The sequence below is a fragment of the Lolium perenne genome, chromosome 3 (assembly GCF_019359855.2).
Source record: "Lolium perenne isolate Kyuss_39 chromosome 3, Kyuss_2.0, whole genome shotgun sequence".
Taxonomy (NCBI): Eukaryota; Viridiplantae; Streptophyta; class Magnoliopsida; order Poales; family Poaceae; genus Lolium; species Lolium perenne.
The window spans coordinates 117,281,565-117,309,230 of NC_067246.2; the positions used below are offsets into that span (position 1 = coordinate 117,281,565).

The 27,666-nt window shown below is 42.1% G+C and overlaps 1 long non-coding RNA gene across 1 annotated transcript; it reads left to right on the forward strand.

Annotated features, from left to right (window-relative positions):
- The first annotated feature begins 2,064 nt into the window (after window positions 1-2,064).
- LOC127342205 (uncharacterized) lies at window positions 2,065-4,683 on the forward strand. The gene is made up of 2 exons (XR_007876344.1): window positions 2,065-2,916; window positions 4,518-4,683. It is a non-coding gene; the product is annotated as an uncharacterized lncRNA (long non-coding RNA).
- Window positions 4,684-27,666: the final 22,983 nt, after the last annotated feature.

A 27,666-nucleotide genomic window follows, 5' to 3' on the forward strand; every position in this document is an offset into this window, starting at 1 on the left:
CTTGTCCCTCAGGATACAAGTGTCTATGGCAAGCGCATCCGTTGATGTACAAGAGGTGGAAATACGATTGACTATTCCGTCCCACTCCAGATCTTATGGTTAACACGGGTATTACGGCACAAGAATCACTGGACGACATTTGTTGTTTAATCCTAGATGGATATAACCCTTGCAATGGAACCTCCACCATATCAACAGAATCCATGGTTCCATTGCCCACCACATTGTCATATTCATAGTTATGAAAATAGTGGTATTGTTTTTTATGCAATAGTGATAAATATAGTACTTTGCAAGTAATTTGGTAAAAATACTCAAATGACATGAGCAAGCGATGAACTTGCCTTTCTTGACTGCAAGATTATGCAGGCAAGGTCTTTGATACGCAATAACTTCAAATTCTGAAATAGCATCATCGCCGTTAAGGACGATGTTTAAAAGTTTGGCAAGGATGCAATAATGCATAAGTATGAGATGCACTCGCTCTAAGCGTGCCCTAACCCCGATGATTTAGGATTAGTTAGTTGAAATGATTTGCTTAGGGTGTGTTGCACTTTTAGAGTGATTCACAAACAAGGTTCTTATTCAGTGTTGTGCTGTTTTAGTATCATAAGCAAGTGGTAAAATGCATAGTAACAATCATACATACCAAGGAATAGTAGTTGTATAATAAGTAAAGAGCAGTAGTCAATTTTAATACTATATGGCATGGTTAATGATTACTTGTTATATTCTTCAAAAGAATAACTTTTGAAGAACATGTTTGTTAATAAAGAACAAGTATGACAATTGGGTTTGTGGGTTTCTATAATTTATTATGGTTCCAAGTAGTTTCTGGAGTAAGTATTAGATGGATCACAACAATGTTGGATTCATCGACACCTAGGTTTTGTAAGGTTGAGTTAAGCCTAGGCATCCTAAGAAATTATTTATACATGGTTACTATCAAGGTTGGTTCATCTTAATGGTGCTAGGTAGCTAGGGTTGATAGGTCCTATTAGGTAGGGTTGATGAATACTCTCTATTTACTTCAAAAGAATAACTTTTGAAGAACATACTTCTTAAGTAATAAGAAGTATTGTAATTAGGGTTGAGGTTGTCTAGGGTTTGCTATTGGATCTACTAAGTAAGGAATGGTGGTTTCCTAAATATGATGATTAATAATTATCTCATACTAACAGGGTTTAGTGGAACAGGGTTATGTAGTGCAAAATAGTAGTTATGGTTGCTATTATGGTTCCTCACCATGGTGTGATGCTAAGTAAGGATGATTAAAGGTTGGTGTCTCAGAAGATAGGAACTAGAGTTGGTCCTATCTGATCATCTAGGCATGAACACATGTAATACCAATGTATTAGGGATGGGTCTCTATTATTTTGTGAAGACATGGCAATTGTTTAGTTGCTACTATGGAACTTGGAAAATATCATGATCACATGCTCTAACCTAGGGTTTAGGTTTAGAAACAGATTAAGGTTCACATGAAATAGTGGACCTAGGATTTCTAAATGAATTAGGGTTTTTAGGGTTCCTCATAAAATGATGAAACTACTACTTTATGTATAATGGAACTAGGGTTTCCTAATCTACCATAAAGTTCTTAAGGTAATAACTTCATTTTAAAGTTGAAGTTATTAATAACTTTGAAATAAAAATAATATTAGATTGGGGCTTTTTATTATTTTTTTAATGAATTAATAACTAAGGTAATTATTAATCAGGTTTTTAATCCTTCTAAAAAGGATTTATCAATTTAACAAATAAAGAAAATTAGTTTTAATGTTTTCTTGATTTATTTACTGGTTTTTATTTAACTTGGAAAGTTTTTCTAATTGTTGAATTTTAATTGCATTTAGAATTAAAAGAAAAGGTTTAATTTGATGTGTTAGAGCGATTTAGAAAAAATGTACATACTATTGGATTATTTGATTGGTTATTAAAATTTAACCCAATGGGCCTAGTATTATCACACACGGACACAGGGTTGGGTTTACGCACATGTACACGTATACGTACATGTACACAACCAGCACAACTCACTTCGTCAAGTCTCTCGCATCTCTCGTACCTGGACCGGATGCGAACCAATCTCAATTCCTCTCTCGCCCGCAACCATACCTGGCGATGCGCTGCTGCCGCCGCGCCACCGACCGTCGCCCCGACCGTCACCAGCCGCTTCCGGCGCCGCCACATGTCGTCGAGGCTCAGTCGTCCTCTCCTTTACCGAACCCCCACCGGCTCCCCTCTCTTCTCTCAAGTGCGCAGCTCCCGAGCCCTCCATGGCCTGGCCGCACCGCCGCTTTTCCCCGGCCGCTCCCGGCCCTCTCCGGCGCCAGCGATCTAGGGCTTTGCTCCGCCTCGCCTCTCTCTACTGCCTCCCCTGTTCGATTTGATCCTCGCGGTCAAAATCACCCACCCCCAACTCAGGAAGCCTAGCTCACCGTTGATGGTTTTGGCCGTCGCTGGCCTTGGCGGGCACCGCTGTTTATCGGCGTGGCCTTGCCACCTGTTTCCCCGCCAACACCCTCAGGCTTGACGCCGCCCCTACTCCGGCCGGTTCTGGTCACTACGGCCTTGCCGCGCACCTGCCCGAGCTCAGGCTGCTTCGCCTCCGCTGGTTTCCTATCGCCGCCACGCACACACACACGCTCGCCTCAACTACTGATATTCGACGCTGGCTGGACGACATTCTCTGCAACCCCGACGTCATCGACCTGCTGCTATTGTGTTTCTGTACTGGAATATGTGAGGATTTGTGGCAGTAGAAATGGCATGGTGGTGGTGTACTAGTGCGGTGATGGTTTCTGGTGGTGGTGGTGTGTTGTTGCCACTGCATCCCTGACTTCGACGCCGGCGGGACGGTGCTGCCGGCGCAACCTCGGCGTCGGCTCCTACATCTCTTCTCTGCAATGCAATGTGAGCTAATTCCCCTTCTTGACTCTGCCTATGATCATGCATGGGTGGCTTGTGCTTGTGTAAATTGCTCCATTTTGGATGATGTAGACATCATAAGCATGTGTGGCTTCTGTCTAATTTATTTCTGGTTAAATATGATTGGGCTTAATTGATAGCTTGTTGTGGCTAGATGCCTTGCTGGTGGCTTATTGATTACTTTGAATCATTCTGAGTCTGCCAAGCTTGATAGATGTGCATTTGTGCTACATATTCGGTGATGCTATTTTATATCTCTGAATTGGTATTGCTCCCTATCACTGGTGATATGATTTTGTAGCTGTCCAATTTGACAGTGAATATATGATAGTGATGATTCCAAGTTGAATTAACTAGGAAAATGATTTGATTTAATTTGATTTGAATTGCAAGTGTGGTTACTAGTTGGAGTTGTACTATCAGTGGTTAATTTGAATGATTTCTGGTTATGCAAGCGAGGAAAATAGGTCTATGTACTTGTGTTAAACTACTTGGTGGCTTCTGCTGCTTTTAGAGCTGCTGCTGTGATGCCTCCCTAGTGGAGTGTACATAGCAATAGATTTAAACAGTATGATCTGCTGCTATTTGTCCCTGCCAATTTTCGGTGATCTAATATTGATAAGAACAGATGCTTTTTCTTGATCTGTTGACCCTGCCTGTGTATATTTCTGATGGTCTTGCTATGGGATTCAAAGGCTTCAATGATCATGTGACCATCTTGTGTGTGGAATATCCTATATGTGTATGTGGTGGTGCAAAGCAATTGCTTGGCCAACTCCCATGACAAGGTTTACCTACTGGCTTCTCTCTTTTGGATAGTAACTCATAAGAACATATATTATCTTGATTTGGTTGCCTTGCCAATGATGCAAAGACTGAGGCACAATATTGGATAAGAACAAATACTATGACTTCGCTTTTAATTCTCTGTGATGACTCAGCATAGCACTACTATGCATATCTGAGAGAAAATCCATCTCTCCATCCTCCTAGATGAAAATCTAGTTGAATGGTGGTTTGATGGAGTGTGGTATATTCTTCTCTTTATTTCCCCTGATCCTAGTTGTGCAAGATAGTATGCTAAGATGCTTATATTAAATCAATGGATCAACCTGTTGTAGCAGAGTGGAATAGCTTGTGATGATGACCTTGATCTACTGCTTGTTTTACTGCACCTCCTCCTAGCTTCTGGATTTGCTTACTGTTGTTGATCTAGCAGCTCTAGCTTGATCTTGGTGATGACCTACTTCTTCCTTGTTTGTTTCTTGTTGTTTATCTAATATTCTAGATGGATGAAGAACAGAGAATGTTCTTGGTGGTTCCTGGGTTGGTTGATGTGTGCGGGGAGAAATGTGGTTCTTAGACAGTGTAGGCTTTTTATATGTCTGCCTGCTGGTTTGCCTAGCCGACAGCACATCCATGCAAGCCTATGTGTGTGCTGCTAGCTTGCTTGGCTGGTGTATGTGGCCGGGTGCATCTCCCCTTGAGGATCAGCTCGGCCACCAAAATATCTATACGTTTCATCTTATTCTAACCTTGCCACTTGGCTTTACCATTCTGTCTATTCTTCTTTGTTTGTTTTGCAGGTGATCACTTAAACAAGAGGTGATGATCTTCAAATTTAGTTTAGGATTTGATTCTCTTTTCTTATACTTGTAATTGTACTATATTATTATTCTTTATTATTTTTGTAAAGACTTTGTATTATTGTGTGAATATCAATAAAGGAATATTTTTCCTTGTTGTAGAATATCCTTAATCATGAATTACTTGTCCTTTTGAACCTTGTAATATTGAATGATGTAATTAGATGTTAAATACTTTATTTATTTTGAGTTTTATATTTTGTTTGATTAAACATGTTGTATGTTATATAATGGTCTAGAATTCAAATTCCAATTCCAATTTGAATTTGAAATCTTATCGCTCATGTTTGAATTGGATTCAAATTGTGTTCCCAAAAATCAATTAGTTCAATAAAGTTCATGTCGAAGTTTATTGCACTCACGTCGAGTAGTAACTCAATTCCACCGACGTAAGAGAAACCTCGATCCTTGATGGGTTTAAGCAAAGATCACAATAAAGTTTATAGCGCTCAACTTGATGATCTACTTCAATTCCAGCAAGGTTAAGTGAAACTTCAGTTGTGACTGCTTTACTTTTAAGCGTGAAAATTCCCCGGATTTTGTATGGATGAATGCAATGCACACATCTGTTTCCTCTATTTTTGTAACCCCAATACCTGGGATATTACACTAGTATTCCTCTAAAAAATCATTTTTGTTGGTACTTTTCATAGCAATAGTTCTTACTCCCTCTGTTAGCAAATAGTCTTATTATGTCATATAGTAAGCATTAAATTAATTTGATAAACAAGGTCTAGACATATTCAAATGAGAAAAATCATGTATCTACCCCATAACCCTAAACTCTGTCTTATGAAATCAAGCATGAAGAGAAGTGGTTTTTGGTTTCAAACATGGAAATTTCAAAAACCTCCTAAGAGCTTCATTTTGGAGCTACTAAGAAGGATACATGCTTACGTTTTCATATTAATGTTTTAAACTTGTTTAAATCTTGGTCAAACCTAGGATTTGACCAAGATTCAAATGGGCATATAAATTCAAAAAAATCAAAAAAATCAAAAACCAAGGCACATAGTCTTCTTATGTCATATAGTAAGCATTCAATTAAGTTGATAAACAAGGTCTAGACATATTCAAACCAGAAAAATCATGTTTCTACCCCCTAACCCTAAACTTTGTCTTATGAAGTCAAGCATGAAGATAAGTGGTTTTTGGTTTCAAACATGGAAATTTCAAAAACCCTCCCAAGAGCTTCATTTTGAAGTGACTAAGAAGGATATAGGCTTACTTTTCTTATTAATGTTTTAAACTTGTTTAAATATTGGTCAAACCTAGGATTTGAACAAGATTCAAATGGGCACAAAAATTCAAAAACAATCAAAAACAATCAAAAACCAAAGCACATAGTCTTCATATGTCATATAGTAAGAATTCATATTGATAAACAAGGTCTAAACAAATTCAAACCAGAAAAATCATGTATCTAATCCCCTAACCCTAAACTATGTCTTACGAAGTCAAGTATGAATAGAAGTTGTTTTTGGTTTCAAACATGGAAATTTCAAAAACCCTCCCAAGAGCTCCATTTTGGACTCACTAAGAAGGTTACATGCTTACTTTTTCATATTAATGTTTTAAACTTGTTTAAATCTTAGTCAAACCTAGGATTTGAGCAAGATTCAAATGGGTATAAAAATTCAAAAAAATTAAAAACCAAAGCACATAGTCTTCGTATGTCATATAGTAAGTATTCATGTTGATAAACAAGGTCTAGACATATTCAAACCAGAAAAATCATGTATCTACCCCTAACCCTAAACTCTGTCTTATGAAGTCAAGCATGAAGAGAAGTGGTTTTGGGTTTCAAACATGGAATTTCAAAAACCTCCCACAAGTTTCATTTTGGAGTGACTAAGAAGGATCGATACAAGTTTACTTTTTAATATTCATGTTTTAAACTTTTTTAAATCTTGTTCAAACCACGTATTTACCTTTTTTGAATTGTAATTCATGCACCCTTCCTCCTAATTAAATTTTAAATAAAACTGATTTACCGCAAAAAATAATTCAGCTTATGGTTGCGTACCAGAATATACCCCAATTAGATTTTGCCTGTTGTTTTCTTTTACGCATCATCATGACATCATGCATCATATCATCCATGCTTTCAACAAAATATAAATAATATTTTGAAAACCCTAGCTACTTTGTTTTACCTCTCATATGGTTTAATAAAAACCCCTCTACTCTTCAATTTAACAAAACCTAAAATCAAAACAAATACAAATATTATTTTAATTGCTTTGTTCTCTATCTCTCCATCTCTGTTTCAAATTCAAACCTTGTTTAAATTTATTTGAATTGAATTAAAAATCAGTTAGCAAAATAGTTTTGAAAAGAAAGGAGAAAGACATTTTTAAAAGAAAACAGCAAATCCTCCTCCTCCCTATGCCTTTCTCCCCTCTGGCCGTTTCTTCCTCTCCCCCCCGGCGGCCCAGTTTTCTTCCCTCTCTTCTTCTAGCCCAACACCGCACCGGCCTGTACCCCTTCATCCTTTTTTTCGTTCACTGTCGTCTTCCCCCTCGTGCGCACGAGAGACGTGTGAGTCTCTGGTCGACGTCACCCAGTGCACCCACTCCTCCTCAATCACTCCTCTTTCCCCCTTCTTTAATCCCCATCGAGCTCGCGTCTGTGCAAACCCTAGCCTCTCCCCTTTTCCCCTCCTCGCGCCGCCAGCAACCCCTCTCCCTTTTCTTCTTCGCAACCGAGTGCTACCGCGAGCAGAATCACATCATCCCGGCACCATGAACTACCCCGCGCCTCGCTGACGCCCCCGGGAGATGCTCCACTCTCGCCTTCGTCCTCCCCTGCAAGGAATTGAATCGGGGTGCTCGGTATTGACGACAAGGTCACCGTTCCTTCTCCGACCCCGGCGGCAAATTTCCTCAATTTCACCGACCACTGCCCTCCTCTGGTGCCATTGACACCTCCTCGACCTTCCTGGTAACCGCGTGGTTCTTCCATACATGTTATCCTTCTTGTTTGCTTCCGGGTTCGTCTTCTCGCCGTGTTCACCGCCGCCGCCGCCGCAGGTCCCGGCGTCGGTACCTCTCCATCGACCTTCAGTGGGCGGCACCACCGCCATCTTAACCGCGCTGACGGGGCGCACCGAGAGCCCCAAGTGCTGCTCCCTAGAATGCCGCCAGTCGCCCGCGTGCCACCATGCCGTGACGCAGATGGTCACCGCCACACACCCGTGGTCACCAGGTCGAGCACCTTCCGTGCGCGCACGGATGGTTCGCCACGCGACAGCCACGTCAACGCTGGGCCCCACACGTCAGCGAAACTCCCCTCCATGTTTATCTTTCTCAACCCGACATCCCTATGTCTGTTTCATTACACGATAATCCCTTGCAGCTTCTTCAAACCAACCTGGGGTCCCTCCCCTGATTTCTTTTTGTTTTCGGGTCCTTACCTATTTAAATAAAATATATTTTTTTAATTTAAAATTATAATAAAACTATTCTGCTAACAAAAATTAATTGGTAATTCAAAATAAAAAGTGTTATATATGAAAATTGATCAGAAAAATGCAAGGATCATGATTATGCCATCCATTTGTCTGTTTGCATCTCGCATCATGTCGCGCTTTGATAGTCGTGCATGTCCACCTAACATATACGCGGAGTATTTCGGATTTCCAACTAGGGTTTTCCCAGCTCCGTTTAACTTTGAAGTAGCTCAACCTTGCCATGCTAATCCACCCTTAACTTTGACGGTAGAAAATTAAACTCCAACCTTAATTGTTTGCCCGGGGTTCCGACTCAGATTAATTTGGATAAGTTGCATAGGACCATCGCTGCCATGTCATGCATATTGTCTTGCTCATGTCGATTATTGTTTATCCGTAGTAGTAAGACTTGCATACATTGTTTTTCCAGCATTTGCTTCTTCCGGATAGAATCACGAAGTGATGTGGTGAGATACAACAAGTTCTCCGGACGTTCCTCAGCAAGCTTTAATAGGAAAGCATTTCCTAAACTCCTGTCTCTGCAGGAGTCGATCACCTATTTTATTTTGCCTTCTCCCTCATGCTATCCTTGAGTTGCGTTCTTGTCACGTGTCCCTTCCACTTGTTACCTCAAGCATCCTATATTGCCTCCACCAACCACTTACAGCTATTGTTTGGTTTCGGGTATGCCTTGCAAGTCGTAGTGCATGCTAGTGCTGTTTATATCTCGTTACCGTTATCGTTATCTTATCGGGTTATTAGTTTGGGGATCATGAAACATGGTTTATGGATATATCTGTTGAGGGTATCATGGTTACTTGTTAATAATTGTTAAGCGGAGGCATCAGTGGGTCAGTTGTTTGTTTTGTGACGGCTCACTTTTGTTTCTTTAAAGCTTAGGACCCGAGTTCCTGTTATCTGTTCCGAGACTGAGCGTTCTAACCACACGTGGGTATGCCTATGGGTCTCCCCTCGAACACTGCCGGAATCTACAGCTTTGTCCAGTGGCCACAACTAGTTTATATGTTTTCCTTTGGTTATTGTGTGCATGCCAGCTTGTTACTTATTTATCTTTGGGAAGCCCCTGGGTGCCTTGTATCCCTTGTTTCTGGTATGCACGTATATGTTTGCAGCCTGAGCGTTAATCGCATGCTGAAGCGGGTCATTCGCCCATGTCTGTGTTTTGACCCTCGAAAGCCGTGCACGCAATAGCTAGGTCCGCTTCGGTGATTCGGCCGGACTTCGATTCAGGTTCAACTCTGTTAGGTGGCTTCCTAGACATTATTGTAGTGAAGGAGAGTGCGAGTCATGATATCCACTTGTCGCAAGTGGGTTGATCATGTGTGTAGGCACTGATACGTCTTCGACGTATCGATAATTTCTTATGTTCCATGCCACATTATTGATGATATCTACATGTTTTATGCACACTTTATGTCATATTCGTGCATTTTCTGGAACTAACCTATTAACAAGATGCCGAAGTGCCAGTTCCTGTTTTCTGCTGTTTTTGGTTTCAGAAATCCTAGTAACAAAATATTCTCGGAATCGGACGAAATCAACGCCCAGGTTCCTATTTTGCCCGGAAGCATCCAGAACACACGAGAACCGCCAGAGAGGGGGCACAGGGCCACCAAACCCTAGGCCGGCACAGCCAAGGGGGGGGCACGCCCCCCTATAGTGTGGGCCCCCCAGAAGTCCACTGACCTTGCCTCTTCGCCTATTTAAGGGTCCTCGACCTAAAACCTCGATACGGAAAAGCCACAGTACGAGAAACCATCCAGAGACGCCGCCATCGCGAAGCCAAGATCTGGGGGACAGGAGTCTCTGTTCCGGCACGCCGCCGGGACGGGGAAATGCCCCCGGAAGGCTTCTCCATCATCACCACCGCCATCTTCATCAACGCTGCTGTCTCCCATGAGGAGGGAGTAGTTCTCCATCGAGGCTCGGGGCTGTACCGGTAGCTATGTGGTTAATCTCTCTCCTATGTACTTCAATACAATGATCTCATGAGCTGCCATACATGATTGAGATTCATATGAGTTTTGTATCACAATTCATCTATGTGCTACTCTAGTGATGTTATTAAAGTAGTCTATTCCTCCTCCATGATGTAATGTTGGCAGTGTGTGCATCATGAAGTACTTGGTTTATGCTATGATTGTGATCTCTAGTAGATTATGAAGTTAACTATTACTATGATGGTATTGATGCGATCTATTCCTCCTTTCATAGTGTGAAGGTTACGGTGTGCATGCTATGTTAGTACTTGGTTTGGCTGTGTTGATCTATCTTGCACTCTAAGGTTATTTAAATATGAACATTGAATTGTGGAGCTTGTTAACTCCGGCATTGAGGGTTCGTGTAATCCTACGCAATGGTGTTCATCATCCAACAAGAGTGTAGAGTATGCATTTATCTATTATGTTATGTGATCAATGTTGAGAGTGTCCACTAGTGAAAGTATGATCCCTAGGCCTTGTTCCTAAATACTGCTATCGCTGCTTGTTTACTGTTTTACTGCGTTACTACTGCTGCGTTACTACTGCTTGTTTACTGTCCTGGGCAAAGCACTTTCTGGTGCCGTTGCTACTACTTATTTATACCACCTGCATTTCACTATCTCTTCGCCGAACTAGTGCACCTATTAGGTGTGTTGGGGACACAAGAGACTTCTTGCTTTGTGGTTTCAGGGTTGTATGAGAGGGATATCTTTGACCTCTTCCTCCCTGAGTTCGATAAACCTTGGGTGATCCACTTAAGGGAAAACTTGCTGCTGTTCTACAAACCTCTGCTCTTGGAGGCCCAACACTGTCTACAGGAAAAAAGGAGGGGGCGTAGACATCAAGCTAATTTCTTGCGCCGTTGCCGGGGAGGAAAGGTAAAAGGTACTCACACTCCGGATCTCGGCTACTAAGCTATTTTCCGGCGCCGTAAGTACTCAAAGCTATTTCCTTTAGATCCTGTAATTGCAACTTTTTGTTTCTTGTTTACACTAGTAAGGCATAATGGAAAACATCTGTGAGCTTTTTATTCTATTTCCTGAGTCAAGACATGAATGGTTTAATGCGAAAATTAAAAAACCTATGGAATCTTATTTGCATGCTAGTAGCAATGATATTAGTATGAACGCTTTGAACACCATTGTTGCTAATGATATGGAAAATTCTAAGCTTGGGGAAGCTGGCTTTGATGAGCATGATATTTTTAGTCCCCCAAGCATTGAGGAGAAAATTTACTTTGATGATACTTTGCCTCCTATTTATGATAATTATAATGATAGTAGTTTTTTTTTACCGCCTGTTATGGAGGATAAATTTGATTATGATTACAATATGCCTCCTATATATAATGATAGCTACTTTGTTGAATTTGCTCACACTACAACTAATAAAATTGATTATGCTTATGTGGAGAGTAATAATTTTATGCATGAGACTCATGATAAGAATGCTTTATGTGATAGTTATATTGTTGAGTTTGCTCATGATGCTACTGAAAGTTATTATGAGAGAGGAAAATATGGTTGTAGAAATATTCATGTTACTAAAACACCTCTCTATGTGCTGAAATTTTTGAAGCTACACTTGTTTTATCTTCCTATGCTTGTTACTTTGCTCTTCATGAACTTGTTTATTTACAAGATTCCTATGCATAGGAAGCATGTTAGACTTAAATGTGTTTTGAATTTGCCTCTGGATGTTCTCTTTCGCTTCAACTACTATTTCTTATGAGTGCATCATTAAAACTGCTGAGCCCATCTTAATGGCTATAAAGAAAGAACTTCTTGGGAGATAACCCATGTGTTATTTTGCTACAGTACTTTGTTTTTATTTTGTGTCTTGAAGTTGTTTACTACTGTAGCAACCTCTCCTTATCTTAGTTTAGTGTTTTATTGTGCCAAGTAAAGTCGTTGATAGTAAAGTTCATACTAGATTTGGATTACTGCGCAGAAACAGATTTCTTTGCTGTCACGAATCTGGGATGTTTTCTCTGTAGGTAACTCAGAAAATTATGCCAATTTACGTGAGTGATCCTCAGATATGTACGCAACTTTCATTCAATTTGAGCATTTTCATTTGAGCAAGTCTGGTGCCTTGATAAAATTCGTCAATACGAATTGTTCTGTTTTGACAGATTCTGCCTTTTATTTCGCATTGCCTCTTTTGCTATGTTGGATGAATTTCTTTGATCCATTAATGTCCAGTAGCTTTATGCAATGTCCAGAAGTGTTAAGAATGATTGTGTCACCTCTGAACATGTTAATTTTTATTGTCCACTAACCCTCTAATGAGTTGTTCTAAGTTTGGTGTGAAGGAAGTTTTCAAGGGTCAAGAGAGGAGGATGATATACTATGATCAAGAAGAGTGAAAGCTCTAAGCTTGGGGATGCCCCGGTGGTTCACCCCTGCATATATCAAGAAGACTCAAGCGTCTAAGCTTGGGGATGCCCAAGGCATCCCCTTCTTCATCGACAACATTATCAGGTTCCTCCCCTGAAACTATATTTTTATTCGGTCACATCTTATGTACTTTACTTGGAGCGTCGGTTTGTTTTTGTTTTTGTTTTTGTTTGAATAAATGTTTGTGTGGGAGAGAGACACGCTCCACTGTTGCATATGGACAAGTATGTCCTTAGTTTCTACTCATAGTATTCATGGCGAAGTTTTCTTCTTCGTTAAATTGTTATATGGTTGGAATTGGAAAATGATACATGTAGTAAATTGCTATAATGTCTTGGATAATGTGATACTTGAATTGGCAATTGTTGTGCTCATGTTTAAGCTCTTGCATCATATACTTTGCACCCATTAATGAAGAAATACATAGAGCATGCTAAAATTTGGTTTGCATATTTGGTCTCTCTAAGGTCTAGATAATTTCTAGTATTGAGTTTGAACAACAAGGAAGACGGTGTAGAGTCTTATAATGTTTACAATATGTCTTTTATGTGAGTTTTGCTGCACCGGTTCATCCTTGTGTTTGTTTCAAATAACCTTGCTAGCCTAAAACTTGTATCGAGAGGGAATACTTCTCATGCATCCAAATACTTGAGCCAACCACTATGCCATTTGTGTCCGCCATACCTACCTACTACATGGTATTTCTCCGCCATTCCAAAGTAAATTGCTTGAAGTGCTACCTTTAAATTTCTATCCTCTACCTTTACAATATATAGCTCATGGGACAAATAGCTTAAAAACTATTGTGGTATTGAATATGTACTTATGCATTTTATTTCTTATAAGTTGCTTGTTGTGCGATAACCATGTTCCTGGGGACGCCATCAACTACTCTTTGTTGAAAATCATGTGAGTTGCTATGCATGTTCGTCTTGTCTGAAGCAAGGGCGATCTACCACTTTATGGTTAGAGCGTGCATATTGTTAGAGAAGAGCATTGGGCCGCTAACTAAAGCCATGATCCATGGTGGAAGTTTCAGTTTTGGACATATATCCTCAATCTCAAATGAGAAAATTAATTGTTGCTACATGCTTATGCATAAAAGAGGAGTCCATTATCTGTTGTCTATGTTGTCCCGGTATGGATGTCTAAGTTGAGAATAATCAATAGCGAGAAATCCAATGCGAGCTTTCTCCTTAGACCATTGTACAGGCGGCATAGAGGTACCCCTTTGTGACACTTGGTTAAAACATGTGCATTTCGATAATCCCGGTAGTCCAAGCTAATTAGGACAAGGTGCGGGCACTATTAGTATACTATGCATGAGGCTTGCAACTTGTAAGATATAATTTACATGATACATATGCTTTATTACTACCGTTGACAAAATTGTTTCTTGTTTTCGAAATCCAAGCTCTAGCACAAATATAGCAATCGATGTTTTCCTCTATGGAGGACCATTCTTTTACTTTCATTGTTGAGTCAGTTCACCTATTTCTCTCCACCTCAAGAAGCAAACACTTGTGTGAACTGTGCATTGATTCCTACATACTTGCATATTGCACTTATTATATTACTCTATGTTGACAATTATCCATGAGATATACATGTTATAAGTTGAAAGCAACCGCAGAAACTTAATCTTCCTATGTGTTGCTTCAATGCTTTACTTTGAATTATTGCTTTATGAGTTAACTCTTATGCAAGACTTATTGATGCTTGTCTTGAAGTGCTATTCATGAAAAGTCTTTGCTATATGATTCACTTGTTTACTCATGTCATATACACTGTTTTGATCGCTGCATTCACTACATATGCTTTACAAATAGTATGATCAAGGTTATGATGGCATGTCACTCCAGAAATTATCTTTGTTATCGTTTTACCTGCTCGGGACGAGCAGAACTAAGCTTGGGGATGCTGATACATCTCCGACGTATCGATAATTTCTTATGTTCCATGCCACATTATTGATGATATCTACATGTTTTATGCACACTTTATGTCATATTCGTGCATTTTCTGGAACTAACCTATTAACAAGATGCCGAAGTGCTAGTTCCGGTTTTCTGCTGTTTTTGGTTTTAGAAATCCTAGTAACGAAATATTCTCGGAATCGGACGAAATCAACGCCCAGGTTCCTATTTTGCCCGGAAGCATCCAGAACACACGAGAACCGCCAGAGAGGGGGCACAGGGCCACCAAACCCTAGGCTGGCACGGCCAAGGGGGGGCCGTGCCCCCCTATAGTGTGGGCCCCCCAGAAGTCCACCGACCTTGCCTCTTCGCCTATTTAAGGGTCCTCGACCTGAAACCTCGATACGGAAAAGCCACAGTACAAGAAACCATCCAGAGCCGCCGCCATCGCGAAGCCAAGATCTGGGGGACAGGAGTCTCTGTTCCGGCACGCAGCCGGGACGGGGAAGTGCCCCCGGAAGGCTTCTCCATCATCACCACCGCCATCTTCATCAACGCTGCTGTCTCCCATGAGGAGGGAGTAGTTCTCCATCGAGGCTCGGGGCTGTACCGGTAGCTATGTGGTTAATCTCTCTCCTATGTACTTCAATACAATGATCTCATGAGCTGCCTTACATGATTGAGATTCATATGAGTTTTGTATCACAATTCATCTATGTGCTACTCTAGTGATGTTATTAAAGTAGTCTATTCCTCCTCCATGATGTAATGTTGGCAGTGTGTGCGTCATGAAGTACTTGGTTTATGCTATGATTGTGATCTCTAGTAGATTATGAAGTTAACTATTACTATGATGGTATTGATGCGATCTATTCCTCCTTTCATAGTGTGAAGGTTACGGCGTGCATGCTATGTTAGTACTTGGTTTGGTTGTGTTGATCTATCTTGCACTCTAAGGTTATTTAAATATGAACATTGAATTGTGGAGCTTGTTAACTCCGGCATTGAGGGTTCGTGTAATCCTACGCAATGGTGTTCATCATCCAACAAGAGTGTAGAGTATGCATTTATCTATTCTGTTATGTGATCAATGTTGAGAGTGTCCACTAGTGAAAGTATGATCCCTAGGCCTTGTTCCTAAATACTGCTATCGCTGCTTGTTTACTGTTTTACTGCGTTACTACTGCTGCGTTACTACTGCGTGTTTACTGTCCTGGGCAAAGCACTTTCTGGTGCCGTTGCTACTACTTATTTATACCACCTGCATTTCACTATCTCTTCGCCGAACTAGTGCACCTATTAGGTGTGTTGGGGACACAAGAGACTTCTTGCTTTGTGGTTGCAGGCTTGCATGAGAGGGATATCTTTGACCTCTTCCTCCCTGAGTTCAATAAACCTTGGGTGATCCACTTAAGGGAAAACTTGCTGCTGTTCTACAAACCTCTGCTCTTGGAGGCCCAACACTGTCTACAGGAAAAGGAGGGGGCGTAGACATCAGGCACATTTGGGCAGCCCTGCGGGGCTATATCTTATCGATAAGCCGCGTCTGCGGTTATGGATGACTTGGAGCTATATGACTCGACCATAGACAACTTACACCTATTGTTTTCAATACTAATAACTTGCATAGTAAGATAGAACAACTTAAATAATAACTGGTTAAAACTTGTCAGACGTGTGAGTTCCCTTGTAAGTACTTCCTTGCGAGGGGGGGGGGAACACATTAGCTGGGTTATGTTTGCAGAGTATAGAACTGTTAGTTTATGCGCTCTCTCACCTTCTCTGATAGACGACTATTGTAGAGTGTCTCTATAGGTTTTTAGTGCTTGCGCGCTGCCTCTTAACCCCACCATATTGCCTATGATGTTCCTCTTGCGTCCTCTAAGTCACCTGCGTGCCTCAAGTACAAAGGACGACTGGTTGACGAATGCTTATACGTCTTAAAGTCTTGCTAAGTACGAACCCGTACTTATTGCTGCTTCTTTGGGACATAAACGGGCAGGTATGAATATATGTTCGATGAAGATGACGTTAGCAAGGTTACCCTTCCGGCTTGGCCTGGGCAGGGTTATGGACACCATTGGTTATCTTCCGGACTCTTAGTCCAATTTGTATCTTGTCCGTACTCGGACGTATTCGATCTTCTGTATGATTTGGATCTTTGTATTATATATTTGTATCTTGACTTGTTGGAGTCGTTGTTGTAATATATGTTTCTTGTGGGCTCTATTGTAATCCTGTTGTAATGTTAGCATTCGTGTTGAAGGAGATATGCCCAAGAGGCAATAATAAAATTGGTTATTATATATCTTTATGTTTATGATAAATGTTTATATACCATGCTATAATTGTATTAACCGAAACATTGATACATGTGTGATATGTAAACAACAAAGAGTCCCTAGTATGCCTCTTAACTAGCTTGTTGATTAATGGATGATTAGTTTCATAATCATGAACATTGGATGTTATTAATAACAAGGTTATATCATTGTATGAATGATGTAATGGACACACCCAATTAAGCGTAGCATAAGATCACGTCATTAAGTTATTTGTATAAGCTTTCGATACATAGTTACCTAGTCCTTATGACCATGAGATCATATAAATCACTTATACCGGAAAGGTACTTTGATTACATCAAACGCCACTGCGTAAATGGGTGGTTATAAAGGTGGGATTAAGTATCCGGAAAGTATGAGTTGAGGCATATGGATCAACAGTGGGATTTGTCCATCCCGATGACGGATAGATATACTCTGGGCCCTCTCGGTGGAATGTCGTCTAATGTCTTGCAAGCATATGAATAAGTTCATAAGAGACCACATACCACGGTACGAGTAAAGAGTACTTGTCAGGAGACGAGGTTGAACAAGGTATAGAGTGATACCGATGATCAAACCTCGGACAAGTAAAATATCGCGTGACAAAGGGAATTGGTATCGTATGTGAATGGTGCATTCGATCACTAAAGTCATCGTTGAATATGTGGGAGCCATTATGGATCTCCAGATCCCGCTATTGGTTATTGGTCGGAGTGAGTACTCAACCATGTCCGCATAGTTCGCGAACCGTAGGGTGACACACTTAAGGTTGGATGTTGAAATGGTAGAACTTGAATATGGAATGGAGTTCGAATATTTGTTCGGAGTCCCGGATGAGATCCCGGACATCACGAGGAGTTCCGGAATGGTCCGGAGAATAAGATTCATATATAGGAAGTCATTTTACAAGATTTAAAATGATCCGGAAGGTTCTATGGAAGGTTCTAGAAGGTTCTAGAAAAGTCCGGAAGAAACCACTTTGGAAGGCGGAGTCCCAAAGGGACTCTACCACCATGGCCGTCCAACCCTAAAGGGGGAGGAGTCCCAAGTGTACTCCCCTAAGGGGGCCGGCCACCCCCTCCCAAGGAAGGGTGGGAATCCCACCTCTAGTGGGTGTCCTAGATTGGGTAGGTTTCATGTGATATGGAAGGTTTTGGTTTGGGGTCTTATTCGAAGACTTGTAGACCAACTCTTGGGTGTTCCACCTATATAATGAGGGCCAAGGGGAGGGGGCCGGCCACCCCAACAGCACAAGGTGGCCACACCCCGTAGTGGCCGGCGCCCCCTTCTCCCAAACCCTAGCGGCCCTCTCTCCTCCACCACATCCCGCACGCTTAGCGAAGCTCCGCCGGGTTTCTCCACCACCACCGACACCACGCCGTCGTGCTGCCGGATTCAAGAGGAGCTACTACTTCCGCTACCCGCTGGAACGGGGAGGTGGATGTCGTCTTCATCAACAACTGAACGTGTGACCGAGTACGGAGGTGCTGCCCGTTCGTGGCGCCGTGATCAAGATCTTCTACGCTCTTTTGCAAGCGGCAAGTGAACGTCTACCGCAGCAACAAGAGCCTCATCTTGTAGGCTTTGGAACCTCTTCAAGGGTGAGACTCGATAAACCCCTCGTTGCTACTGTCTTCTCGATTGCATCTTGGCTTGGATTGCGTGTTCGCGGTAGGAAAATTTTTGTTTTCTATGCAACGAATCCCTACACGTGTTAATTCCTCCGGCATCACGTGTGTAATCTTTCGCGCACGTCGTGTCGGAGGGCGACTCAGAATCGATATCGTGCGGATTTCGGCGGATTCACTGGGATCCTCATGGTACCGGTTTTGGAGCGTCACAAGTTGGTATCAGAGCCTCAGTTTTTCGATACCTCACTAGTCCAGCCTTTAGGATAACCTTGCCAACGATCGTTGAGTTTAGAGTGTTAAAACCTATTTTCTGAAAACTCGTTGGATAGTTCTGATTAGCTCTGATTTTCTCCTTATCCCTATTCTTCTCTTCTTACCTCTGCGAGATTTGAGTCTTCTCTCTTATCCGAGTTTCTCTGATTCTTATGTTTCTACGTGGGTTAGATGATCTATGCCTTCATCCTAATAGGTCCGATCTTCAAAGGATCCCAACAGAAGTGCATCATCACCGACGGGACAACGACTTCTTGCTAGTGGTGTCGACCGTTCAACATGGAGCAATAACTCTTGTTAGTGGTGTCGAGAAGATCAACACCTCTACAGAAGAAGGTTCCACGCCAAGGTCGGGTGCTTGTCCACATGGTATAAGAAGACTCGATAGTTTAACCAACTCCCCCTTAGGTTGATGTGGAATCTCGGGGTGAGATTCCTTGTTAGTGGTGTCGATTGTAGCGACCTAGAAAATACCCCTATTAGATTTTGCATGTTGTTTTCTTTTACGCATCATCATGACATCATGCATCATTTCATCCATGTTTTCAATAAAATATAAATATTATTTTGAAAACCCTACCTACTTTGTTTTACCTCTCATATGGTTTAATAAAAACCCCTCCACTCTTTAATTTAACAAAACCTAAAATCAAAACAAATAAAAATATTATTTTAATTGCTTTGTTCTCTATCTATCCATCTCTATTTCAAATTCAAACCTTGTTTGAATTGATTTGAATTGAATTCAAACTCAGTTTGCAAAATAGTTTTGAAAAGAAAGGAGAAAGACATTTTAAAAGAAAACAACAAATCCTCCTCCTCCCTATGCCTTTCTCCCCTCTGGCCCGTTGTCAACACCCGGATTTTTAAGTCCAGATGCCCATTATGCCATACATCGCAATCCCAGGAAGATTGTTTTTGCGAAACATAACTGTTGAATATCATAGAGTCATCATTCATTACAACACCATTATAGTATTACAATAAAAAGGATCACAGTCTCATTACAATACTTGATCTAATCATCAATACATAACACATAGCGGAAGCGAAGTCGTAGTAGTCCCTCTAGTCCATAGGCAACGCTTGACGTTAGGAGAAGCTCCTAGTTGTCATAGACGTCCTGCTGTCCTTCCTCCTGATACACTGCTCTTCTTCATAGTCTGGCCATTTGAATAGCCAGGGACATAGCCGTGAGTACTTTCAAGTACTCGCAAACTAATACTAGTGTAAGCACTAACAGTTTTATTGAGAGTATTCTAAGCTCTAGGTTATTTGCATAAAGCCAGTTTTATTTCAAAAGCATTTAATACTCAAAGACTCTTCCACTACCTAACTTAACTCAAGTGGGACCATTAGTGTCATTCCCACAACTCTGGTGTGATTCAAATCAAAGTCACCTTTTTTAAGTTCAAATCACCAATCACCATTTAGAAGAAATTCCGATGACGGAACAGTATGACCTTTCCAACTGTCCATGACCGCGGACGCGGCTATTCGAATAGGTTTACACTCTGCAGAGGTTGCACACTTGTGCCACAACATTTGATTACATCCGTCAGGGATAACCCTGAATAATCATAACTCAGTATGCGGATCATCAACCATTAACCTTTCACTTACACACCCTAGTATACTTTGATAAACCAAAGCCAAAAAAAAGCTTATAAGGTAAAAACTTGGATTGGGATCATTAAGCATAAAGTATTATGTAAGAGTGCCTTGCTCTAGGAGAGCTTTGCAGTAAGGTAGCTTGCAAGAATATTAGCTTGCCTTGATTGGTGTACTGATCAAAGTGGTCTTCTTCTTCCTGGAAGTAGACCGGCCTCCTCCTCCTGGTACTCCTCGGTACTAGCGTCTAAAACGGATACGAGGTAACAATCACCAAACAAGTCTTAAGGCTATACTAAGCACTCAGTTGGTTCACACCAACTAAATCATATTAAGATTTTATTTCCTCAAGTAATAATAAGGTATGAATACAGGTTGAATAAGGTCAACACTTCATATCTATTATTTGGGGAAAATGATTTAAATGAGGGACTAAACCTTATGCATCTTAAATACTACTATGGAAACAATTTAATGTCTCTAAGTAATCCATTTTGAGATGCTATATACCAAGTCAACACCTCATTTTGAATTGCTTAGGACCATGAGGTAAATGAGAGGGAACCTCTCATACTATTTAAGAAATAATTTTGGATGAGTTTAAATGGACTAGAAATAGCCACATAGCCATTATTTTGCTCTAGCCCATGATCATACAAACAACTATGTGATATTTTTACATAAACATGTAGAGTATATGAAATGTGATTTATGAGAGTTGGAAGCAACTCAAAATCACTTAGGGTTGATTTTCAATAATTGTTTGAAGTTGCAAAAGGCCATGCCTTGTTAGTTTTACCACATTAATTCTACAACAAAATTTGGGTTGAGACCAGTGGGGTTGGGTAGAGCTTTTCACAAGCTTTCCAACAACACCAAATTCATCAAATTTGGCACAGTAGATCTTCTGGAAGTTAAATTTGAAACAGGAGCCAGTATTGAATTTGTATTTAAATTCAAAAACCAAATTCAAAATCCTGGGCTTGCGCGAAATGGGCTGGAACCAATTCAAAATGCAAAGGCCAGCCCAACAGCGCGTCCAGCACGCGTGGGCTGCCTGACAGGGTGGGGCATGCGTGTCAGCGGGACTTAACGCCCGAATCGGTATGTTTCTATCTGAGCTACACGATTAGAACGCGATCCAACGGATCAGGTTCATCGTCGTCGACGGTGAGAGGCGAGGGTACTGGCGGCGTAGGTGGGGGGTCGGAGAGCTCACCGGCGCTCCGGCGGTCGTCGGCGAGGTGCGCGGTGATGTTGTCGAAGACGGCGATTCGTCTGGTACCAGCGGCGTCTCCGGGGATGGCGTCAATCTCCGGCGAGCTTCTGCGGCGGCTTACGGGCTCCGGTCATGCAATTGGGCGGCTCTGGTGGCTAATGTGGAGCGGCGAGGTGACGAGGAGAGTGAGTGAGATGAGAGGAAGCTGTTGGTGTGGTGGATTGAGAAGCGGGGGTCCTCCTTTTATAGTGGCGCGAGAGGTCCATGGCGCATGGCGGAGGTCATCCTTGCCGATGGTGATATAGTGGCGGAGCCGTTGTAGTGATGACGCAGGCGAGTAGGTGACATCGTTGCGAGTATGTGAGACGTGATGGCGCAGAAAATGAGGGTGTGTGGAGGTCGTCATCGTCCTCGCATCCTCATGCCCGTGGCGGATGGCGTCGACTATGGCGACGGCGACAAGTCGAGCGGGGTCCAACGAGCGTGTCTCTGCGGTTGCTGAGATCACAGAGTTGCTGCTGGTGCGAGGAGAGAGCAAGGCTTTAACGGGTTTGGCCAGGCGACGTCGTGTCTGTGTGTGTCCGTGGCACTCGCCGTGCGCGCTCTGGCGTGCGCGTGCGTCACTAGGCGCGCGTGTTCTGGCGCGTGTGATGCTCCACTTCGTCGACCAAAGTGTCTAGCGTGTGCAGGGGAGTGAGAGGAGGGTGTGTGACATGGTCTGGCACGATGGAAAGGAGTAGGGAGAGGGATGGCATGGTGAGAGGTTGGCATGCCACGGCATGGCCAGGTTTTGTCAAAATGGTGACGAGTTCGTGTACTGCAGCATGTCTCCGGTACTTGACATGATGGAGGGAGTACAGGAGAGGACTTAAGATGACCTATGCTTGATTGTTAGGGCTAAAACCCACTGGACAAATGCATGTCTAGAGTTGGCAGCAAGGTGCTCACCATGTGTTCGGCCAAATGGCCGCAAGAAGAAATTTTTTGAATTTTGAATTGAATTTTGGTGGAGTTGATTTGAATAAAGATTGGAGCAGAATGGTGGTGGTGGGGTGCAAAATGGAGTTGATTTGCAAAAATCCAAAATGGGCATAATCTTGAATCTGCTTTGAAGTTCCAACTTTGCTTGAGCATAACTTTGAATTTAGCAAGAATTTGCAGGGGTGGTTTTGACCAAAGTTGTTCTCCTTGATGAGGTCTTGGATGAGGTGCAAAGAGTTGGAATTGTTTGGTTTGAAATTTTTCTTAATACTGAGGCTCAAAGTAGGCATCAGGTTATAAATGGCAGATTTGACCATTAGTGCATGTGAGCTCAATTTGAATTCAAATTTGATTTGATTTGAGTTTCTTTGATTCCAAAAGTGTTAATAAGTGTTTAGTAACCTTCTACAACCAATGGCACAAGCCAAAGTGGTCTAGGTTAAAGATTTTCAAAAATGGCCATAGCCATATGTGAGGGTCTTGCCATTTTTTTCTATTTTGTCTCTTTTTTTCTTCTTTGCTTTTCTTTGTGATCTTCAAAGGATAAAGGTAGGGTTTTGGTATTAGGTATAAGCACACAACACTCTTCATGGTAAGCTCACACAATAATGCACAATTACTATTCATAGCACTTATATGTAAATAAAAGTTTTTTTTAGTTCCAAAATTTGAAATTGGGAAACCACCTTTCTCATTACTTTGAAATTTGGGATGTTACACCCGTTTCTTCCTCTCCCCCACGGCGGCCCAGTTTTCTTCCCTCTCTTCTTCTAGCCCAACACCGCACCAGCCCGTACCCCTTCATCCTTCTTTTTTTCCCTTCGCTGTCGTCTTCCCCCTCGTGCGCACGAGAAACGCGTGAGTCTCTGGTCGACGTCACCCAGCGCACCCACTCCTCCTCAACCACTACCCTTTCCCCTTCTTTAATCCCCACCGAGCTCGCGTCTCTGCAAACCCTAACCTCTCCCCTTTTCCCCTCCTCGCGCCGCCAGCAACCCCTCTCCCTTTTCTACTTCGTAACCGAGCGCTACCGCAAGCAGAATCGCGTCGTCCCGCCACCATGAACTACCCCGCGCCTCGCTGATGCACCCGGGAGATACTCCACTCTCACCTTCGTCCTCCTCTGCAAGGAATTGCATCGGGGTGCTCCGTATTGACGACAAGGTCGACGTTCCTTCTCCGACCCTGATGGAAAATTTCCTCGATTTCGGCGACCATCGCCCTCCTCTGGTGCCATCGACACCTCCTCAACCTTCCTGGTAACCACGCGGTTCTTCCAGACATGTTATCCTTCTTGTTTGCTTCCGGGTTCATCTTCTCGTCATGTTCACAGCTGCCGCCGCAGGTCCCGGCGTCGGCGCCTCTCCGTCGACCTCCACTGGGCGGCACCACTGCCATCTTATCCGCGCTGATGGGGCGCACCGAGAGCCCCAAGTGCTGCTCCCTGAACGCCGACATTCGCACGCGCGTCACCGTGTCATGACGCAGATGGTCACCGCCACACACCCGTGGTCACCACGTCGAGCACCTTCCGAGCGCGCACGGATGGTTCGCCACGCGGCAGCCACGTCAACGCTGGACCCCACACGTCAGTGACCCGGGCTAGTGTCCCTTCTGGCAAGAAACATCCTCCCAGATCTAGATCTGAAAATTTTGTGAAACCCCCCTGCATGTTTTTCTTTCTCAACCCGGCATCCCTATGTCTGTTTCATTACACGATAACCCCTGCAGCTTCTTCAAACCAACCCGGGGTCTCTCCCCTGGTTTATTTTTGTTTTCGGGTCCTCACCTATTTAAATAAAATATATTTTTTTAATTTAAAATGATAACAAAATTATTCTTCTAATAAATTTTATTTGGTAATTCAAAATGAAAAGTGTTATATATGAAAATTGATCAGAAAAATGCAAGGATCATGATTATGCCATCCATTCATCTGTTTGCATCTCGCATCATGTCACACATTGATAGTCGTGCATGTCCACCTAACATATATGCGGAGTATTTCGGATTTCCAACTAGGGTTTTCCCCGCTCCGTTTAACTTTGAAGTAGCTCAACATTGCCATGCTCTGCCATGGTAATCCACCCTTGACTTTGACGGTAGAAAATGCAACTGCAACCTTAATTGTTTGCCCGGGGTTCCGACTCCGATTAATTTGGATAAGTTGTATTGCACCATCGCTGCCATGTCATGCATATCATCTTGCTCATGCCGATTCTTCTTTATCCGTAGTAGTAAGACTTGCATACGTTGTTTGTCAAGCATTTGCTTCTTCCGGATAGAATCACGAAGTGATGCGGTGAGATACGACAAGTTCTCCGGATGTTCCTCGGCAAGCTTTAACAGGCAAGCATTTCCTAAACTCATGTCTCTGCAGGAGTCGCTCGCCTATTTTATTCTGCCTTCTCCCTCATTCTATCCTTGAGTTGCGTTCTGGTCACGTGTCCCTTCCACTTGTTACCTCAAGCAGCCTATATTGCATCCACCAACCACCTAAAGCTATTGTTTGGTTTCGGGTCTGCCTTGCGAGTCGTAGTGCATGCTAGTGATGTTTATCTGTCGTTACCGTTATCGTTATCTTATCGGGTTATCAGTTTGGGGATCATGACGCATCGTTTATGGATATATCTGTTGAGGGTATCATGGTTACTTGTTAATATTTTTTAAGCAGAGGCATCGGTGGGTCAGCTGTTTGTTTTGTGACGGCTCAATTGTGTTTCTTTAAAGCTTAGGACCCAAGTTCCTTTTATCTGTTCTGAGACTGAGCACTCTAACCACACGTGGGTATGCCTATGGGTCTCCCCTCGACCACTACCGGAATCTACAGCTTTGTCCAGTGGACACAACTAGTTTATATGTTTTCCTTTGGTTATTGAGTGCATGCCAGCTTGTTACTTATTTATCTTTGGGAAGCTCCTGGGTGCCATGTATCCCTTGTTTATGGTACGCACGTATAGGTTTGCGGCCTGAGCGTTTATCGTATGCTGAAGCGGGTCATTCGCCCCTGTGTGTTTTGACCCTTGGAATCCGGGCACGCAATAGCTAGGTCCGCTTCGGAGATTCGGCCGGACTTCGATTCGGGTTCAACTTGGTTAGCTGGCTTCCTAGACATTGTTGTAGTGAAGGAGAGTGCGAGTCGTGATATTCACTTGTCGCAAGTGGGTTGATCGTGCGTGTGGGCACATTTAGGCACCCCTGTTGGGTTAAATCTTATCGATAAGCCGCATCCGCGGTTATGGACGACTTGGAGCTGTATGACTCGCCCATAGACAACTTACACCTGTTGTTTTTAATAATAATAACTTGCATAGTAAGATATAACAACTTAAATAATAATTGGTTAAAACTTGTCAACTGTGTGAGTGCCCTTGTAAGTACTTCCTTTCGAGGGGGGAACACATCGGTTGGGTTATGTTTGCAGAGTATAGAACTGTTAGTTTATGCGCTCTCTCACCTTCTCTGATAGACGACTGTTGTAGAGTGTCTCTATAGGTTTTGTGCCTGCGCGCTGCCGCTTTATCCCACCATATTTCCTATGATGTTCCTCTTGCGTCCTCTAAGTCCCCTGCGTGCCTTAAGTACAAAGGACGACTGGTTGACGAATGCTTATACGTCTTGAAGTCTTGCTAAGTACGAACTCGTACTTATTGCTGCTTCTTTGGGACATAACCAAGCAGGTATGAAGATATGTTCGATGAACACGATGTTAGCAAGGTTACCCTTCCGGCTTGGCCTGGGAAGGGTTATGGACGCCATTGGTTATCTTCAGGACTCTTAGTCCAATTTGTATCTTGTCCATACTCGGACGTATTCGATCTTTTGTATGATTTGGATCTTTGTATTGTATATTTGTATCTTGACTCATTGGAGTCATTGTTGTAATATATGTTTCTTGTGGGCTCTGTTGTAATCCTGTTGTAATGTTACCATTCCTGTTAATTCCTCTGGCATCACGTGTCTGATTTATGCGCATGTCGTGTCGGAGGGTGTCTCAGAATCGATATCGTGCGGATTTCGGCAGATTCGCTGGGATCCTCATGGTACCGGTTCCGTTGCGTTCACATGCACACAAAAATAACTCATGGATGATTGGAAATTGCCATCGTAGCTACCATGTTTCATATGCAGACCTGGGAAAATTGGATTGGTGGTAGTGCGCACACTTCACGGTGGCCACTTGATTGAAAACACCCATTTAATTTAATTTTTCTCCTTTGATCAATAATCAAGAGAAAAAATCTTATTTAGCCCAAAAATAATTCAGTTTGTGGTTGCACACAAAGATAATTCTTGGATCATTGGAAATTGCATCGTAGCTACCATGTCTCATATGCAAACCTATGGAAATTGGATTGGTGGTAGTTTGCACACTTCACCGTGGCCACTTGATTGAAACACCAATTTAATTTAATTTTTCTCCTTTGAGAATAATAAAAAGAAAAAAAAAACATATTTATCGGCGGTAAACTCCAAAAAAAACTAGTTTGCAAACTTGATGGCAATCCAAATTTGTGTATATGTGCGAAAAACAGGGTCACGATTCAAAAGTTCGCCTTGGTGGTTCTTGCAGTAACCAGATGCATATATGCACGTGGGAAATTGAAGAAGCAAGGAAAATTTCCAACATATGATCGAATGGTGAGAGAAAACCCATTAAAGGTTCTTCTAACAAATGTGATGGTTGGTATTATTTTACCTATATATCTAGTATATTTATGGCAAATATCACAAATGTGAAATGAAAAGATGTGCATCTCTATAAACCCTAAACCCTATATAAACCCATAACCCTAACCCCTAAACCCCCTACACCATAAACCTATATATATCACTACAAAAATGAGTCATGATTCAAAGGTCATTCGTCATTGTTTTCTTGCAGCAATACATTGCTCCCAAACTTTTGAAAAGCGAGGCGAACATACTCAAACACATGGTGCCAATAACGGTGCAGGGTTCTTCTATAAGAATAGAAGTACGTGTATATATGCCATTATTTATTTGGTATTGTTCATAGAGGTAGTATGTAAATCACAAATGATATATGACTCTCCATGCTTTGAGTATGTGCCACCATAGTGTAAATCAAGATGCACATTTTTTGAACTAAAATAATAGGGCCATGCCAAACCAAATTTGTTACAGATATTGCATTAATCTTAATAATATAATTACTATGGGTACAAATGACATGGAAACTAACTCATACATAAATATACAGTATGAAAGTTTTTGAATTGTTCTTCTCTGAAAACTTAGTATGTCTAGTTTGCCA